Source organism: Oncorhynchus clarkii, chromosome 29, assembly GCF_045791955.1.
Source record: "Oncorhynchus clarkii lewisi isolate Uvic-CL-2024 chromosome 29, UVic_Ocla_1.0, whole genome shotgun sequence".
In the NCBI taxonomy this organism is placed as follows: domain Eukaryota; kingdom Metazoa; phylum Chordata; class Actinopteri; order Salmoniformes; family Salmonidae; genus Oncorhynchus; species Oncorhynchus clarkii.
Window position 1 is genome coordinate 1,690,085 of NC_092175.1, and position 20,709 is coordinate 1,710,793.

Sequence of the window (20,709 nt, forward strand, 5' to 3'; positions counted from 1 at the left end):
GAGATGGTTAGGCTGTTTTTGTTATCCAGAGCGTTGGTGACTGTAACTGTGCTGCTGGCAACAATTGAATTACATTTGTTTGCCTACTTTTTTTTTTTCAATTTAAAGTTTTATTAAAACCTCTTACTTCTACCCCTTCCTTTTTCGAAAATTCTGTTAAAAATCGCGCAACTTTTCAGCGTCCTGCTACTCATGCCAGGAATATAGTATATGCATATGATTAGTATGTGTGGATAGAAAACACTCTGAAGTTTATAAAACTGGTTAAATCATGGCTGTGACTATAACAGATCGTGTGTTTCATTGAAAAACGCAAGAAAAACTGCTCTCTGAAAGCAAAAAATAATTTCCATAAGTCACTTCCACCAGTTGTTAAAAGAGAACAGAATTTAATGGCAATCTGCCTGCAATTCATACAAATTCCGCACGATGGCGCCATTGTCCTAATTTTCAATTGAATTAATTGTTGGAAAATCCTTCTATCTGAACTCCATTTTCCCAGTCTTCACCCGGATGCAGTTGAGGGAGATATCAGATGGCATTGTTTTTGAAGTGAAGACCTATTGAAGAGACATCGCCCTGTAATCATTTTGATAGATTATAAACGTTTACTAATACCTAAAGTTGGATTACAAAAGGATTTCGAAGTGTTTTGTGAAAGTTTATCGTCGACTTTTTTAATTTTAAAAAATTACGCAGCGTTTAAAAACGATGATTTTTTCTGAATGACACAACTTCCATACAAAGCTATTTTGGGTATATATGGACCGATTTAAACGAAAAAAAGACCCAATAGTGATGTTTATGGGGCATATAGGAGTGCCAAGAAAGAAGCTCGTCTAAGGTAATGAATGTTTTATATTTTATTTCTGCGTTTTGGGTAGCGCCGGCTATCGCAAAATCTGTTGTTTACGTGTCGAGCTGGCATTTTGGGGGGTGCATGCTATCAGATAATAGCTTCTGATGCTTTCGCCGAAAAGCATTTTAAAAATCTGACTTGCTGGCTAGGTTCACAACGAGTGTAGCTTTAATTCAATACCCTGCTTGTGAATTTTGATCAAAGATTGAGTTGTAACGAGTACATTTAGCATTTAGCGTAGCGCATTTGCATTTCCAGGGGCATACTTGGGACGTCTGCGTGTCAAGTATTCTCAAGAAGTTAAGTTTTCTTGTTTTTCATTCAACCAACAAAACACATTCCACATTCACAGATGTGACAGGCTTAAAAAAAAATAAAAAAAATAAAAAATAAAAAAATAATAATACTTTTGAAAAAATAAAAATACAATTAAAATGAATGATAAAGTCAAATAAAAGCATTTATTTTTCTTAATCTATATATTTTTCTTGGTACATATATATATATACATACATACATACATACATACATACATACATACATACATACATACATACATACATACGCACACGTACTCAAAAACTAAATAAAAACATTTAAAATTATTTTTTTTTTAAAAAACATATAACACTTGCAGCAGCACTATCAAGGTTCTTATCAGCTATTTCAAGCATTCGCTGAGACGACGGCCAATAATTCGTTTTTAGGTTTTACAGTACCTTACACAACATGTATCTGCGCATTTCCCTAGTCACCCCGTTCACTCTGTCCAGTTTAAAATATAGTTGAATAGTGGAGACCAGAGTCTTTTACTGACACCAGCCATATTCAATGTGTGTTGAGCGTTTGTAAATTCATCAGTTATTCTGCTCTCTAGCACACTCAGACGAGAGCAGATGGCCAGACTGAATTTATGAATGCACCCGAAATGGTTACTTGCATATTGGAGTCTTTTGTTAAGACATAGCTAGCTAAACAATGAACCATAATCCCAACCCATGACGTTACTACCCTACATGAATCTGCAGGTAGCTACCCAACCAGGTTCAATGTTAGCTTGCTAACATTAGGCTATAACTAGCCAAGCAAATGGCTCTGAGATATGAATAATAAGATCATAAACGTAATGTTAACTAGCGAGACAGCCAGCTTTCGTCAGCTAGCTAGCTAACAGTACACTTTAACTTGAAATGAAAAGACTATGTCAAAATTAAAAACGTGTAATATCTGAAAATGTAGCTAGCTAGACTATCTTACCAGTGGTCTGAAATCGGAGTAGATAGCCAGAGTGAATTTACCAGCTACCGACCCCCACGACGCTGGGAGTCAAGGAAGGAACTGACGGCATAGGCAGGGGTCCTATTGATGTCCAGGGGAGGGGTGTCGTGGGGGATGGCACCAGCCAAGGAACCAAGAACCCCCGGGCTGAAAAGACGGTGAGATACGATAGTAGATGGGGAGTTGTAATCGATATGTTACCTTATTGACTAGAGGTCGACCGATTAATTGGAATGGCCGATTAATTAGGTCCGATTTCAAGTTTTCATAACAATCGGAAATCGGTAATTTTGGACGCCAATTTTGCCTGGGTTTTTTTCTTTATTTTTTTACACCTTAATTTAATCTTTATTTAATTAGGCAAGTCAGTTATTTTCAATGACGGCCTAGGAACGGTGGGTTAACTGCCTTGTTCAGGGGCAGAACGACAGATTTTTACCTTGTCAGCTCAGGGATTCAATCTTGCAACCTTACGGTTAACTAGTCCTACGCCTGTTGCGCGAATGCAGTAAGAAGCCAAGGTAAGTTGCTAGCTAGCATTAAACTTAATCAATCATAATCACTAGATATAACTACACATGGTTGATGATATTACTAGTTTATCTAGCGTGTCCTGCGTTGCATATAATTGATGCAGTGCGCATTCGCGAAAAAGGACTGTCGTTGCTCCAACGTATGCCTATCTTAAAATCAATACACAGACTATACATTTCAACTATGACAGACAAAATGAGAAACAAAATCCAGAAAATCACATTGTAGGATTTTTTATTAATTTATTTGCAAATTATGGTGGAAAATAAGTATTTGGTCACCTACAAACAAGCAAGATTTCTGGCTCTGACAGACCTGTAACTTCTTCTTTAAAGGCTCATCTGTCCTCCACTCGTTACCTGTATTAATGGCACCTGTGCACAACCTCAAACAGTCACACTCCAAACTCCACTATGGCCAAGACCAAAGAGCTGTCAAAGGACACCAGAAACAAAATTGTAGACCTGCACCAGGCTGGGAAGACTGAATCTGCAATAGGTAAGCAGCTTGGTTTGAATAAATCAACTGTGGGAGCAATTATTAGGAAATGGAAGACATTCAAGACCACTGATAATCTCCCTCGATCTGGGGCTCCACGCAAGATCTCACCCCCCTGGGGTCAAAATTATCACAAGAACGGTGAGCAAAAATCCCAGAACCACACGGGGGGCCTAGTGAATGACCTGCAGAGAGCTGGGACCAAAGTAACAAAGCCTACCATCAGTAACACACTACGCCGCCAGGGACTCAAATCCTGCAGTCCCCCCTTGCCAGTACATGTCCAGGCCCGTCTGAAGTTTGCTAGAGAGCATTTGGATGATACAGAAGAAGAATGGGAGAATGTCATATGGTCAGATGAAACCAAAATATAACTTTTTTTTCGTGTTTGGAGGACAAAGAATGCTGAGTTGCATCCAAAGAACACCATACCTACTGTGAAGCATGGGGGTGGAAACATCATGCTTTGGGGCTGTTTTTCTGCAAAGGGACCAGGACGACTGATCCGTGTAAAGGAAAGAATGAATGGGGCCATGTATCGTGAAATTTGGAGTGAAAACCTCCTTCCATCAGCAAGGGCATTGAAGATGAAACGTGGCTGGGTCTTTCAGCATGACAATGATCCCAAACACACCGCCCGGGCAACGAAGGAGTGGCTTCGTAAGAAGCATTTCAAGGTCCTGGAGTGGCCTAGCCAGTCTCCAGATCTCAACCCCATAGAAAATCTTTGGAGGGAGTTGAAAGTCTGTGTTGCCCAGCAACAGCCTCAAAACATCAATGCTCTAGAGGAGATCTTAATGGAGGAATGGGCCAAAATACCAGCAACAGTGTGTGTGAACCTTGTGAAGACTTACAGAAAACGTTTGACCTCTGTCATTGCCAACAAAGGGTATATAACAAAGTATTGAGAAACTTTTGTTATTGACCAAATACTTATTTTCCACCATAATTTGCAAATAAATTAATTAAAAATCCTACAATGTGATTCTCTGGATTTTTTTCTTCTAATTTTGTCTGTCATAGTTGAAGTGGTACCTATGATGAAAATTACAGGCCTCTCTCATCTTTTTAAGTGGGAGAACTTGCACAATTGGTGGCAGACTAAATTATTTTTTGCCCCAAGGTATATATTTTTAAACCTGCATATTTAGCTAAAAGAAATCCAGGTTAGCAGGCAATATTAACCAGGTGAAATTGTGCCACTTCTCTTGCGTTCATTGCACGCAGAGTCAGGGTATATGTACAGTTTGGGCCGCCTAATTTGCCAGAATTTTACGTAATTATGACATAACATTGAAGGTTGTGCAATGTAACAGGATTATTTAGACTGATGGATGCCACCCGTTAGATAAAATATGGAACGGTTCCGTATTTCACTGAAAGAATAAACGTCTTGTTTTCGAGATTATAGTTTCCGGATTCGACCATATTAATGACCTAAGGCTCGCATTTCTGTGTGTTATTATGTTATAATTAAGTCTATGATTTGATAGAGCAGTCTGACTGAGCGATGGTAGGCACCAGCAGCTCTGCTGTTTATGACTTCAAGCCTATCAACTCCCGAGATTAGGCTGGTGTAACGATGTGATGTGAAATGGCTAGCTAGTTAGAGGGGTGCGCGCTAATAGCGTTTCAAACGTCACTCGCTCTGAGACTTGGAGTAGTTGTTCCCCTTGCTCTGCATGGGTAACGCTGCTTCGATGGTGGCTGTTGTCGTTGTGTTCCTGGTTCGAGCCCAGGTAGGAGTGAGGAGAGGGACAGAAGCTATACTGTTACACTGGCAATACTAAAGTGCCTATAAGAACATCCAATAGTCAAAGGTATATGAAATACAAATGGTATAGAGAGAAATAGTCCTATAATAACTATCACCTAAAACTTCTTACCTGGGAATATTGAAGACTCATGTTAAAAGGAACCACCAGCTTTCATATGTTCTCATGTTCTGAGCAAGGAACTTAAACATTAGCTTTCTTACATGGCACATATTGCACTTTTACTTTCTTCTCCAACACTTTGTTTTTGCATTATTTAAACCAAATTGAACATGTTTCATTATTTATTTGAGGCTAAATTTATTTTATTGATGTATTATATTAAGTTAAAATAAGTGTTCATTCAGTATTATAGTAATTGTCATTATTACAAATACATTTTAAAAATCGGCCGATTAATCGGTATCGGCTTTTTTTTGCCCTCCAATAATCGGTATCGGCGTTGAAAAATAATAATCGGTCAACCTCTATTATTGAGCCTCCAGAGGACCTTGAAGGGCCCCACAAAACGGGGGCTCAGCTTCCAGCAGGGTAGGCAGAGCGGGAGTTCCTGGTTACGAGGCAGATGTGATCACCAGGATGGAACACAGGTGCTGCTGTGGCGGTCCGCCTGCTCCTTCTGGCAGCGGACGGCACTTTGGAGCCTTAAATGGGCAGCGTTCCAAACCTCCTCGCACGCCGGAACCGCTAGTCCATTGCAGGTGTTTCGGTCTGGCTCCGGATCCATGGGGCCAGGGCCAGCTGATATCCCAGGACGCACAGGAAGTGAGTTAGCCTGGTGGAGGAGTGACAAAGTGAGTTCTGAGCAATCTCCACCCAGGGAAGGAACCAGGCTCACTCCCCCTGCCGATCCTGGCATTGACTCTTAACTTCTTGGTGACAGTGGGCAGTATTTTCACGTCCGGATGAAATGCATGCCCAAATTCAACTGCCTGCTACTCATCCCCAGAGGATAAGATATGCATATTATTAGTAAATTTGGATAGAAAACACTCTTAAGTTTCTAAAACTGTTTGAATCATGTCTGTGAGTATAACAGAACTTATTTAGCAGGCGAAACCCAGAGGACAAACCATTTAGTTTTTTTTTTTTTAGGTCACTCTCTTTTCAATGGGATTTCATTGGGAATCCAGATTTCTAAGGGACCTTCTTGCAGTTCCTATTGCTTCCACTGGATGTCAACAGTCTTTAAAAAATGGTTGAGGTTTTTCCTTGGTGTAATGAAGAGGTACGGCCATCTTGAACGAGGGTAACTTGAAGTGTACTGTTAGATAGAGGCGCGTGACCAGAAAGCTAGCTACAGTTTGTTTTCCTCCTGTATTGAACACAGATCATCCCGTCTTCAATTTTATCGATTATTTACGTAAAAAAATACCTAAAGTTGTATTACAAAAGTAGTTTGAAATGTTTTGGCAAAGTTTACAGGTAACTTTTGAGATATTTTGTAGTCACATTGCGCAAGTTGGAACCAGTGTTTTTCTGGATCAAACGCGCTAAATAAATGGACATTTTGGATATATATCGACGGAATTAATCGAACAAAAGGACCATTTGTGATGTTTATGGGACATATTGGAGTGCCAACAAAAGAAGCTCGCCAAAGGTAAAGCATGGATTATATTTTTATTTCTGCGTTTTGTTTCGCGCCTGCAGGGTTGAAATATGGTTTCTCTCTTTGTTTACGGAGGTGCTATCCTCAGATAATAGCATCGTTTCCTTTCGCCGAAAAGCCTTTTTGAAATCTGACATGTTGGCTGGATTCAAAACAAGTGTAGCTTTAATTTGCTAATATTGCATGTGTGATTTAATGAATGTTAGATCTTTATAGTATTTTAATTTGGCGCCCTGCATTTTCCCTGGCTTTTGGCCAGGTGGGCCCACATATCCCAGAGAGGTTAAGAAACTTACACAGCTCCTAGTTGGTCTTCTCCACCTACTCGTTGGACTGAGGCCGATACCTGGATGTGAGGCTGGCCGACTCCCCCAGCTTCTCCATGAAGGCTCTCCATACCACGTTCGGAAACAAAGACCTACTGGAACAGTGCCTCAGCGACCTGTAGAGCGGTAGGGAGACAAGAGATAGGGCTAAAATGGCAGGATTTGGAGAATATGTCCACAACAACCATAACAGTGGTGAAGCCATCAGGCGGGGGAAGATCAGTAACAAAATCTATGGACAGATGGGACCAAGGCCACTGAGGCACGGGAACAGAGCAGGAGTTGACGTAGTGGGCGGAGTATGCCCAGCCTTCTGAAAGTATAATTTAGCAATGATTGGCTGAGATAATGGATGAGCTGGACATGCCAAGGGATGAGCTGGACATGCCGAGAGATGAGTTCAGATTGGTCTGCCACGTAGCAGGCTTCTGTCTATGACATGAGATGCTCTGTATGTGTAGATAACCCTTTCTACAGTGGCTTTTTTGAAAAATATCATGAAGAACTGCAAAAGTATTACTACTCTTCTCAACATTGCTGCCCTGAATTTAACATGCGGTATCGACAAAGATCAGTGGGAAAAAGTTCTGATGGGCTACTTTCTGGAGGACGATCGTGCCATGCGGACTCTGAAAATGAATCATACAAGGAAATATTTTTTATTTAACTTTCCCATGACAGTGGTGGGAAAAAATGGTGATCAATAGTGTTGTTGTCACGGAAGAAGTTGACCGAGTTTTTAAATCAGTGGAATGCCCAGTGGAAGCAGAGTATGATTGCAAATACGGTGGGAGTCGAAAAGAGAACACAGAAACCTGTTGTATGAATCAAATCAAATCATATATATTTATATAGCCCTTCGTACATCAGCTGATATCTCAAAGTGCTGTACAGAAACCCAGCCTAAAACCCCAAACAGCAAGCAATGCAGGTGTAGAAGCACGGTGGCTAGGAAAAACTCCCTAGAAAGGTCAAAACCTAGGAAGAAACCTAGAGAGGAACCAGGCTATGTGGGGTGGCCAGTCCTCTTCTGGCTGTGCCGGGTGGAGATTATAACAGAACATGGCCAAGATGTTCAAATGTTCATAAATGACCAGCATGGTCCAATAATAATAAGGCAGAACAGTTGAAACTGGAGCAGCAGCACGGCCAGGTGGACTGGGGACAGCAAGGAGTCATCATGTCAGGTAGTCCTGAGGCATGGTCCTAGGGCTCAGGTCCTCCGAGAGAGAGAACGAAAGAGAGAAAGAGAGAATTAGAGAGAGCACACTTAAATTCACACAGGACACCGAATAGGACAGGAGAAGTACTCCAGATATAACAAACTGACCCTAGCCCCCCGACACATAAACTACTGCAGCATAAATACTGGAGGCTGAGACAGGAGGGGTCAGGAGACACTGTGGCCCCATCCGAGGACACCCCCGGACAGGGCCAAACAGGAAGGATATAACCCCACCCACTTTGCCAAAGCACAGCCCCCACACCACTAGAGGGATATCTTCAACCACCAACTTACCATCCTGAGACAAGGCTGAGTATAGCCCACAAAGATCTCCGCCACGGCACAACCCAAGGGGGGGGCGCCAACCCAGACAGGATGATCACATCAGTGACTCAACCCACTCAGGTGAGTCTTCAGTAAAGACTTAAAGGTTGAGACCGAGTTTGCGTCTCTGACATGGGTAGGCAGACCATTCCATAAAAATGGAGCTCTATAGGAGAAAGCACCTGCCTCCAGCTGTTTGCTTAGAAATTCTAGGGACAATTAGGAGGCCTGCGTCTTGTGACTGTAGCGTATGTGTAGGTATGCACGGCAGGACCAAATCAGAGAGATAGGTAGGAGCAAGCCCATGTAATGCTTTGTAGGTTAGCAGTAAAACCTTGAAATCAGCCCTTGCTTTGACAGGAAGCCAGTGTAGGGAGGCTAGCACTGGAGTAATATGATCACATTTTTTGGTTCTAGTCAAGATTCTAGCAGCCGTATTTAGCACTAACTGAAGTTTGTTTAGTGCTTTATCCGGGTAGCCGGAAAGTAGAGCATTGCAGTAGTCTAACCCAGAAGTGACAAAAGCATGGATTAATTTTTCTGCATCATTTTTGGACAGAAAGTTTCTGATTTTTGCAATGTTACGTAGATGGAAAAAAGCTGTCTTTGAAATGGTCTTGATATGTTCTTCAAAAGAGAGATCAAGGTCCAGAGTAACGCAGAGGTCCTTCACAGTTTTATTTGAGACGACTGTACAACCATTAAGTTTAATTGTCAGATTCAACAGAAGATCTCTTTGTTTCTTGGGACCTAGAACAAGCAGGTCCTATAGCATGGTCAAGCAAGTTAATGTTCCCAAGATTTTTAGACCACTAAACAACTATTGATTCAGAACCACAGGGAGTTACCGCAAGTCACAAAGAAAACAGGAGCTGCCTCCACTATTCCAGCACCATTTCAACTTCAACATTTCAACATCATCAAATCACCTATGCTTAGTCGAATACAAGTGACAACTAAAATACAAAAACAATTTAGTCCAATCATCGTAAGCTAAATATGAGTTGGCTGTCCATGGTTCTGATTTTTCTGTGTGCGTGCGTTCGTGCAAGTAGAAAAACTTGTTGACTCGCCCTACTTGCAGTGAAACGCGTATGCCATCCCCCTCTCTTTCATGTTGACGAAACGGTCTATCACTGTCATAAAGTACACGCTTTTAGTTTTTGTCGTCCTTGGCTACCTGGTTAATATGCTTGCTCACTAGCCTAACTTCCATTCATGGGCAACGTTAGCTAGTTAACATTAGCCTTATACATCTAGCTACATATTGAACTTCCATCCTCTCAGACCAGGGACACAACAATGGATGAATTAATGGTTGGATCAGAATCACGATTATAATCATTGGCCAGTATAGAGAATTAAGTAAAACCACAAGTTCACATCCCTATTTCTATCAATGGCTAATTTAGGAAAGGGACAATTTTAGCTAGCTGGCTAGCTAGCCACCAGAGGACAACAACACAACGAGATGCAACAATTCAAGTTGTTTCTGTCAGTGACGTTTGGCTCTCAATGGGACAATACTACTCCTATGAACCTATAAGTGTCACGGAACCACAGTGAGTCTATGCAGTTCATGCTCATCAAGTCTTCTCAGGTACCCGTAGTATTGGGGTTTTCATGGCTGGAGCCCGTTCTGCCACACTCATTGCCTGAAGTCGGACCTCTCCTCCATTACCGCGGAGTACCAGGACCCCCGGGAGGTTTTCAGCAAGGCCTGGCCACTTCGCGTACCACATATCGACCCTATGACTGCAGGATCGACCTTCTCCCGGTCACTACACCACCCCAGGACGTCTGTATTCACTGTCGGGTCCAGAGACCAAGGCTATGGAAACATACATTGAGGACTCCCTGGCTGCAGGGTGTATCCTTCCTTCTACCTCCATTGGTGTGGCGAAGAGGGACAAATCCCTGCACCCCGTGCATCGACTACCGGGGCCTTAATGACATCACGGTTAAGAACCGCTACCCGCTACCACTCATTGCCTTGGCTAAGTTGAACCTGTGGAACGCCTACCATCTGGTGTGGATACGGGAAGTGACGAGTGGAAGACAGTATTCAACACGGCTAGCGGACACTACAAATACCTGGTGATGCCATTTGGTCTGACCAACGCTCCTGCTGATTAACTGCTTTTTCCGCCACATGTTGAACCGGTTCGTGTTCGTCTACCTCGACGACATCCTCGTCCTTTCCCGCTCAGCTCAAGAACACGTTCTCCACATCCGACATCTCCTTCCTAGGATACATCATTGCTGCTGGTAATGTGCAGATGGATGAGTCCTCAACTGGCAGCTTCATTAAATTGTTCCCGCAAAACACCAGTCTCAACACCAACACTGAAGAAGCAACTCCGGGATGCTGGCCTTCTAGGCAGAGTTGCAAAGAAAAAGCCATTTATCAGACTGGGCAATAAAAATTCATGATTAAGATGGGCAAAGAACACAGACACTGGATAGAGGAACTCTGCCTAGAAGGCCAGCATCCCGGAGTCGCCTCTTTACTGTTGACGTTGAGACTGGTGTTTTGCGGGTACTATTTAATGAAGCTGCCAGTTGAGGACTTGTGAGGTGTCTGTTTGTCTAACTAGACATTCTAATGTACTTGTCCTCTTGTTCAGTTGTGCACCGGGGCCTCCCACTCCTCTTTCTAATCTGGTTAGAGCCAGTGTGTGCTGTTCTGTGAAGGGAGTAATACACAGCATTGTACGAGATCTTCAGTTTTTTGGCAATTTCTTGCATGGAATAGCCTTCATTTCTCAGAACAAGATTAGACTGACGAGTGTCAGAAGAAATGTATTTGTTTCTAGCCATGTTGAGCTCGTAATCGAGAGATGATCTGGGTGGTCATCTCAGTGTCTGCCACTGTGCCCGCTCCACAGCAACAGGACGGACACACAACACGACACAGTGGAGCCTAGGGTTACGGAGTTCACATGCATTTATGAAACTAAATGTTGATTTGATATCATGGGACGCGTCTGTTATTGTCTAAAGACTAAGACACCAGCACGTATTCCGTGAAGCACAGCGATACAATGTCATTCACATATCAACCATCATCATACCTGTTACACAGTGGTACACCACAATACTATCAAGTCATTCACACACATAATCTAAAAACAGAAGAAAAAAACAAAGGGGGCCACTTACTAGATGTTGGGGGAGATGTAGTGGATCTTGGAGCAGTTCTTATCTGCCACAATCATGCCTTCTGTGGCCCTGATGTCAGCACCAAGAACTAGCCCATCCTTCAGGGATGAAAACAAAGTTCAATCAAATAGTATACATTTTTGAAAAACATTTTTGGAAAAGAGTAGCCACATTGCATGCATTTCTTGCTTAATGTTTGATAGCTCTGAAATTTAAAAAAATGTTCATACATGACATCCCATTTAACCAGATACAGGATAATGGAATTATAGAGCGCTCAGTCTGAACTTGGGCGATTTCAGGAAAACACAGTATGTCTTATCAGTACATTTTTGGAATGTGATCCTTATCACTTTGGTAGAGGTGAAATATACCGAGCAAAAATATATAGGCAACATGTAAAGTGTTGGTCCCATATTTCGTGAACTGAAATAAAATATCCCAGAAATATTCCATACTCACAAAAAGCTTATTTCTATAAAATGTTGGGCACAAATGTGTTTACATCCCTGTTAGTGAGAATTTCTCCTTTGCCAAGACAATCCATCCACCTGACAGGTGTGGCATATCAAGAAACTGATTAAACAGCATGATCACTACACAGGTGAACCTTGTGCTGGGGGACAATAAAAGGCCACTAAAATATGCAGTTTTGTCACAACACAATGCCACAGATGTCTCAAGTTTTGAGGGAGCCTGCAAATGGCATGCTGCCTGCAAGAATGTCCACCAGAGCTGTTACCAGAGAATTTATGTTCATTTTTATACCACAAGCCACCTCCGTTGTTTTAGAGAATTTGTCAGTACGTCCGACCGGCCTCAACTTCGGTTTGCTTAAGTCAACATTGTCAGAGTTCTCCATGGTGGCAGTGAGGTTATGTACGAAAGCATGTTCCAGTTCCCACCAATATCCAACAATTTCACACAGCCATTAAAAAGGAGTGTTACAACATGTCACAGGCCACAATCAATAGCCTGATCAACTCTATGCAAAGGGAAGATGAAGAGCTGCATGAGACAAACCGTGGTCACACCAGATACTGACTGGTTTTCTGAACTACTCAACTTTTTTTAAGCCCCCTTTTCTCCCCAATTTTGTGATATTCAATTGCGATCTTGTCTCATCACTGCAACTTCCAACGGCTCGGGAGAGGCTAAGGTCGAGTCATGCATCCTCAGAAGCTTGACCTGCCAAATCACGCTTCTTAACACCTGCCATCTTAACCCAGAAGCCAGCCACAGCAATGTGTCAGAGGAAACAGACATCCAACTGACAACTGAAATCAGCCTGCAGGTGCCCAAGTCCGCCACAAGGAGTCGCTAGAGCGCAATGAGCCAAGTAAAGTCACTATTAACACGAATGTGGACAAAATGGTGTGGAAATTCAATATCCAATGTAATGCAAAATATTCCTCCTTGGTAAATCCTGCCTTAGAAAGTAACAGCTAGGCCAGCAGACTATTTGTCAAAACTAAAGGTTAACTTACAATTGTGTGCATAATGGCATGGTGTTTTATGTACACTTCCAATGAAGTAACCTCATAGGCCTATGCTTATTATCTTGTGAATGTAAGTTACGGATTGCGTGGAGAAGGATACCGAGTCCCTGTCGGGCTCATGGGCTGCCCCCAAACCCCTGTCATGGACCTTGCACAGGGCAGGGGTTTGGGCAAAGCCCCGTCTGAGACAGCAATTTTACGGCAGTGGCGTGTATTCATTCATGGATGCCAAGGGAAGCCAGGCTTCCCCAAAAAATTGACCAAGAAAAAATACTGTCAGAGAAACAACAAACCATGTTGAAATATATGAATTCACACATCGCCACACACTACAACCCCCTATTAGAAATCCACCATTCAGATTTCCACACAGAGGAAGACAACACACATTGGACATCAGATACGGCGGCAAAAATACTTAAACATTGGATGGAACAGCTAAAATAGTGGGGGAGGGTTTGCATACATCACAGCCCCTCCACCAAGACACACACATCCTTAACCTTTCATCCACATTTCACCTATCACTCGCTGAGACTCGACTGCTGGAGAGGGGACTCACTTTTATCCCCACATCACTGCAGTCTGACTATGGGGACCTCTAGAGGGACATCTACAGGTATCATAGAGCTCTGAAACTTTTGGATCACTTTGACTATACATCTGACTACCGAACCCTACCATTCACAGCTCCAAAATGACGGACAATATCAGCACCCATTAGGAAACTCATTAAAACCAACACACACATCATCAGAGAATTCCATACCGCCACCATAACTTCACAACAGAATATCACAGTAGAAGAAAGACAAGCCATAGCTAAATTAAGGAGACACAAACATATAGCCATAAAACCAGCAGACAAAGGCTCAAAGATAATTATTATGGACAACCAACAGGAAGCCCACCACCAACTCTCTAACACACAGCACTATACTCCTATCCCTGCCTCTACACAGATAAATAAAAAATAAAAATTAGACAGATAATATCAGACCTCTATGGAAAGAAATACATTACACATAGACAAAGGGAATATCTAGATGGACCAAACGTACCCAGACAGACTCGTCTATCTCCTCCCTAAAAGCTTCTTAGGGATCGGCGCCCCGTGGGAAACCAGAGTGATGGCTAGAACTGGGACCTTTCTCTTGCATTTCAAAGATGGTGGTAGAAAAAACATGGTAGGTGTTTTCTTTGTATTTTCTTCTACCAGATCTATTGTGTTGTATTCTCCTACATTCAATTCACATTTCCACAAACTTCAAAGTGTTTCCTTTCAAATGGTACCAGGAATATGCATATCCTTGCTTCAGGGCCTGAGCTAGAGGCAGTTAAATTTGGTAAATTTGTCATTTTAGGCGGAAATTGAAAAAAGGGGGCTATCCCTAAGTAAGGTCCATCAAGCACCAGATACCTGGACAGTCCCGTTTGAGGTCTCGAAGGGAAGACCTATTGTGTCAGACTGTGGGAGTGTGTCCTCGTCAGCAGCCTAATTCTTTGACTACTTCCTCTATCCCACCTCACAAAGGCACCTTAGCTAACTGAAGGACACATACCACTTCATAGACACAATTCACGACATTCCAGTCCTAGCAAATGCACACCTATTTACTATAGATATAGATTCTCTCTACACCAACAAAGATATTTTGTCAGGTTTAGCAGCAGTGAAATCTGCACTCCGGAGATATCCAGATCCAGATAGACCAGACTCACACCTCCTACAGCTTCTAGAACTTGGATAAAGAAACAATGATTTCCCATTCAATAATAAACACTACTGGGACGGCGATGGGTAAGAAGTTTGCCCCAACCTATGATAATATTTATATGGCAGACTGGGAGTTGACAGCCTTGGATAAATGCCCATTGCGTCCCATGTTTTAAAGACGATACCTGGATGATATCTTCGGAGTGTGGGAACATGATCTGGTACATTTCACAACATTCATTGAAATACTCTATTACCATCATCCGACCATAACAGTTAAATATGTCATTCACCCACATACAATCAACTTCTTGGACACAACCTTTTTTCCCCAGATACTGACACGTCTCTTTACAAACAAAAGTATATTTCAAGGACACAGACACACGCCCTACTCCACAAGTACAGTTATCACCCAAAAACACACATTCACTGGCATTGTCAAATCACAACTCATTCGATTTCCTCATTCGATTTTGTAGACTATGTACATAACAGAAAGACTTTCATTCAGCCACACAGACCCTCTTTAGTGTACTGGGGAAGAGGGGATGCTCAAAGCGGTCATTGAGGTATATAAAGTCAAACACACTAACAGGCTTTACCCAGAACAGAATGCTTGATCCGCCCAACCCTAACACACTGGCAGGCCTCACCCAGAACAGATTGCCTGAGCCCCCTAACCTTAACCCGAACCCCAACCCTAACCATAACCCTAACCTTAACCCTAACCTCCATAACTTTCCCTGCAGAACTCTGGACCAGGCACTGACTTCTGACCTGGGCGAAACGCCCACATCTATTGTTAAACCTTTCCCGATTCAGGGTCCGTATCCCTATCCCCCCATCCTATCCCTGTCCTCCACCCTCAGACCTTTCCCAGGCCCGTTGTTCCTATCCCCCCAAAAGATACTGATCCACAGATTATACCCCTCATCAAAACCTTCTCAAACATAAATAGACCCCTTCATTCCAGACCCAAACCGCATTCATCCAAACACAACATACCCACTCCAGGAATTCAGACCTACTGTATATCAGCATGCTGCAGGAACCACAATCGAAGGGAACTCTTAGTCTATGCATAATGTTCCAATAAACCACCTATAGAACGACAGTACGATAGACAATTCCCACACATTCAAAATCCACATGCACAAACCTACAGTCCTATTCCTCAACTCATGACCATTCAGAGCACCAACATTGTATATGCCATAACATGCACATTATGTCACAACATTTATATAGGAGAAACCAGTCTCACAGTCTTGACACGCCTCAAACAGCACATCTACACAATTGAATAAAACATATTACAAACACACCTGGAAAAACACGTTCAAAACCACCCTACAACCTTCCTGTGCATCACCGGTCTGGAGATGAAAGCCTCCAGGGAAGAGCAGCTGAATCCAGGTGGATAGCAAAACTTAAGACCCAACCTCCCTGTGCATCACCGGTCTGGAGATGAAAGCTTCCAGGGAAGAGCAGCTGAATCCAGGTGGATAGCAAAACTTAAGACCCAACCTTCCTGTGCATCACCGGTCTGGAGATGAAAGCCTCCAGGGAAGAGCAGCTGAATCCAGGTGGATAGCAAAACTTAAGACCTTGGCTCCACTTGTTATGAATAGTAAGGAGTAGTATAAAGCATTGACTGTGGGAGTTGGTGAGGGCCTAATTAAGAGAGCTGGAGGGGCCACCGACACAAGGAGGAAGTTCAATAAAAAAGTATGTATTTATTTGCCAAATCTGGTTTTGTCTTTTTTATATTTAATTGTATTTCACGGTAATGTCTTCACTTGTATTCGGCGCATGTGGCAAATAAAGTTTGATTTGATTTAGTCGGGCTAATAGGAAACATTGTTTGCATTATGAGCTATACCTGCTACAGTACTACAGTAAAATTGTGAAAAACAAGTTTTCAAAATGCCTCCAGCTGTCCATCACTACTGTAAATAAAAACACAGCATCATGTTTACATCTTGTTTACATTCTTTATGGTAACCACAATGTCACAAATAATTTGTTGCCTCCTTTCCAATTGCTTTTAGAGTTTGGGATTTTCAAATGTGCGCTGTGAGAATATAATTATAATAATAATAATCTCTTAGTAAATAAATATGCATTCTGAACGGAAAATGACGAGCAAAAGATCCTCGCAAAAAAAAATATTTTAGAGACTATAAGTGTACATGGCATCCAGGTCATTTTAGAGAATATAATACTGTACATGGCATCCAGGTCATTTTAGAGACTATAATAGTGTACATGGCATCCAGGTCATTTTAGAGAATATAATAATGTACATGGCATTCAGGTCATTTTAGAGACTATATAGTGTACATGGCATCCAGGTCATTTTAGAGACTATAATAGTGTACATGGCATTCAGGTCATTTTAGAGACTATAATAGTGTACATGGCATTCAGGTCATTTTAGAGACTATAATAGTGTACATGGCATCCAGGTAATTTTAGAGACTATAATAGTGTACATGGCATGCAGGACATTTTAGAGACTATAATAGTGTACATGGCATGCAGGTCATTTTAGAGACTATAATAGTGTACATGGCATCCAGGTCATTTTAGAGACTATAACACTGTACATGGCATACAGGTCATTTTAGAGACTATAATAGTGTACATGGCATCCGGGTCATTTTAGAGACTATAATAGTGTACATGGCATCCATGTCATTTTAGAGACTATAATAATGTACTTGGCATCCATGTCATTTTAGAGACTATAATACTGTACATGGCATCCAGGTCATTTTAGAGACTATAATAGTGTACATGGCATCCAAGTCATTTTAGAGACTATAATAGTGTAACTGGCATCCATGTCATTTTAGAGACTATAATACTGTACATGGCATCCAGGTCATTTTAGAGACTATAATAGAATAACTGTTATCCGTGTCATTTTAGAGACTATAATAGTGTACATGGCATCCAGGTCATATTAGAGACTATAATACTGTACATGGCATCCAGGTCATATTAGAGACTATAATACTGTACAAGGCATCCAGGTCATTTTAGAGACTATAATAGTTTACATGGCATCCATGTCATTTTAGAGACTATAATAGTGTATAATGGCATCCATGTCATTTTAGAGACTATAATAATGTACATGGCATCCAGGTCATTTTAGAGACTATAATACTGTACATGGCATCCAGGTCATTTTAGAGACTATAATACTGTACATGGCATCCAGGTCATTTTAGAGACTATAATACTGTACATGGCATCCATGTCATTTTAGAGACTATAATACTGTACATGGCATCCAGGTCATTTTAGAGACTATAATAGTGTACATGGCATCCAGGTCATTTTAGAGACTATAATAGTGTACATGGCATCCAGGTCATTTTAGAGACTATAAGTGTACATGGCATCCAGCTCATTTTAGAGACTATAATAGTGTACATGGCATCCATGTCATTTTAGAGACTATAATAGTGTACATGGCATCCAGGTCATTTTAGAGACTATAATACTGTACATGGCATCCAGGTCATTTTAGAGACTATAATACTGTACATGGCATCCAGGTCATTTTAGAGACTATAATACTGTACATGGCATCCATGTCATTTTAGAGACTATAATACTGTACATGGCATCCAGGTCATTTTAGAGACTATAATAGTGTACATGGCATCCAGGTCATTTTAGAGACTATAATAGTGTACATGGCATCCAGGTCATTTTAGAGACTATAAGTGTACATGGCATCCAGCTCATTTTAGAGACTATAATAGTGTACATGGCATCCAGGTCATTTTAGAGACTATAATAGTGTACATGGCATCCAAGTCATTTTAGAGACTATAATACTGTACATGGCATCCATGTCATTTTAGAGACTATAATAGTGTACATGGCATCCAGGTCATTTTAGAGACTATAATAGTGTAACTGGCATCCATGTCATTTTAGAGACTATAATAGTGTACATGGCATCCATTTTAGAGACTATAATAGTGTACATGGCATCCAGGTCATTTTAGAGACTATAATAGTGTACTTGGCATCCAGGTCATTTTAGAGACTATAATAATGTACATGGCATCCAGGTCATTTTAGAGACTATAATAGTGTACATGGCATCCAGGTCATATTAGAGACTATAATACTGTACATGGCATCCATGTCATTTTAGGGACTATAATAGTGTACATGGCATCCAGGTCATTTTAAAGACTATAATAGTGTAACTATTATCCATGTCATTTTACAGACTATAATAGTGTACATGGCATCCAGGTCATTTTAGAGACTATAATAGTGTACATGGCACCCAGGTCATTTTAGAGACTATAATACTGTACATGGCATCCAGGTCATTTTAGAGACTATAATACTGTACATGGCATCCAGGTCATTTTAGAGACCATAATAGTGTACATGGTATCCAGGTCATTTTAGATACTATAATACTGTACATCGCATCCAGGTCATTTTAGAGACTATAATACTGTACATGGCATCCAGGTCATTTTAGAGACTATAATAGTGTATATGGTCATTTTAGAGACTATAATAGCGTACTATAATAGTGTAACTGGCATCCAGGTCATTTTAGAGACTATAATAGTGTATATGGCATCAGGGTCATTTTAGAGACTATAATAGTGTATATGGCATGCAGGTCATTTCAGAGACTATAATACTGTACATGGCATCCAGGTCATTTTAGAGACTATAATAGTGTACATGGAATCCAGGTCATTTTAGAGACTATAATAGTGTACATGGCATCCAGGTCATTTTAGAGGCTATAATAGTGTACATGGCATGCAGGTCATTTTAGAGACTATAATAGTGTACATGGCATCCAGGTCATATTAAAGACTATAATACTGTACACGGCATCCAGGTCCATTTAGAGACTATAATAGTGTACATGGCATCCAGGTCATTTTAGAGACTATAATAGTGTACATGGCATGCAGGTCATTTTAGAGACTACAATACTGTACATGGCATCCAGGTCATTTTAGAGACTATAATAGTGTACATGGCATCCAGGTCATTTTAGAGACTATAATAGTGTACATGGCATCTAGGTCATTTTTAGAGACTTTAGTACTGTACATGGCATCCAGTTCATTTTAGAGACTATAATAGTGTACATGGCACCCAGGTCATTTTAGAGACTATAATAGTGTACATGGCATCCAGGTCATTTTAGAGACTATAATACTGTACATGGCATCCAAGTCATTTTAGAGACTATAATACTGTACATGGCATCCAGGTCATTTTAGAGACTATAATACTGTACATGGCATCCAGGTCATTTTAGAGACTATAATACTGTACATGGTATCCAGGTCATTTTAGAGACTATAATACTGTACATGGCATCCAGGTCATTTTAGAGACTATAATAGTGTACATGGCATCCAGGTCATTTTAGAGACTATAATAGTGTACATGGCATCCAGGTCATTTTAGAGACTATAATAGTGTACATGGCATCCGGGTCATTTTAGAGACTATAATACTGTACATGGCATCCAGGTCATTTTAGAGACTATAATACTGTACATGGCATCCATGTCATTTTAGAGACTATAATAGTGTACATGGCAAACTGTTGACGAGTAGAAACAACAACAAAAAAGTTAGATTTTATATAGGCCATTCATTGTACGGTAGAGACACATTAGCGCCTTGGGAACCAAAAGAGTAATCAGTGCTCTTTCTCCCCCTTGCGCTGGTGTGAAGCAATGAAACAGTGACACAGGGTACCGTACTTAACCACAAATTACCTCTAAATCCCGCTGAATAATCTCAAAACGTTTAGTTAAGGAACCACTGTATACAGTAGATGCAGACGCTTGGGCTTGCTGTCCCACCTCTCCTGCCACACA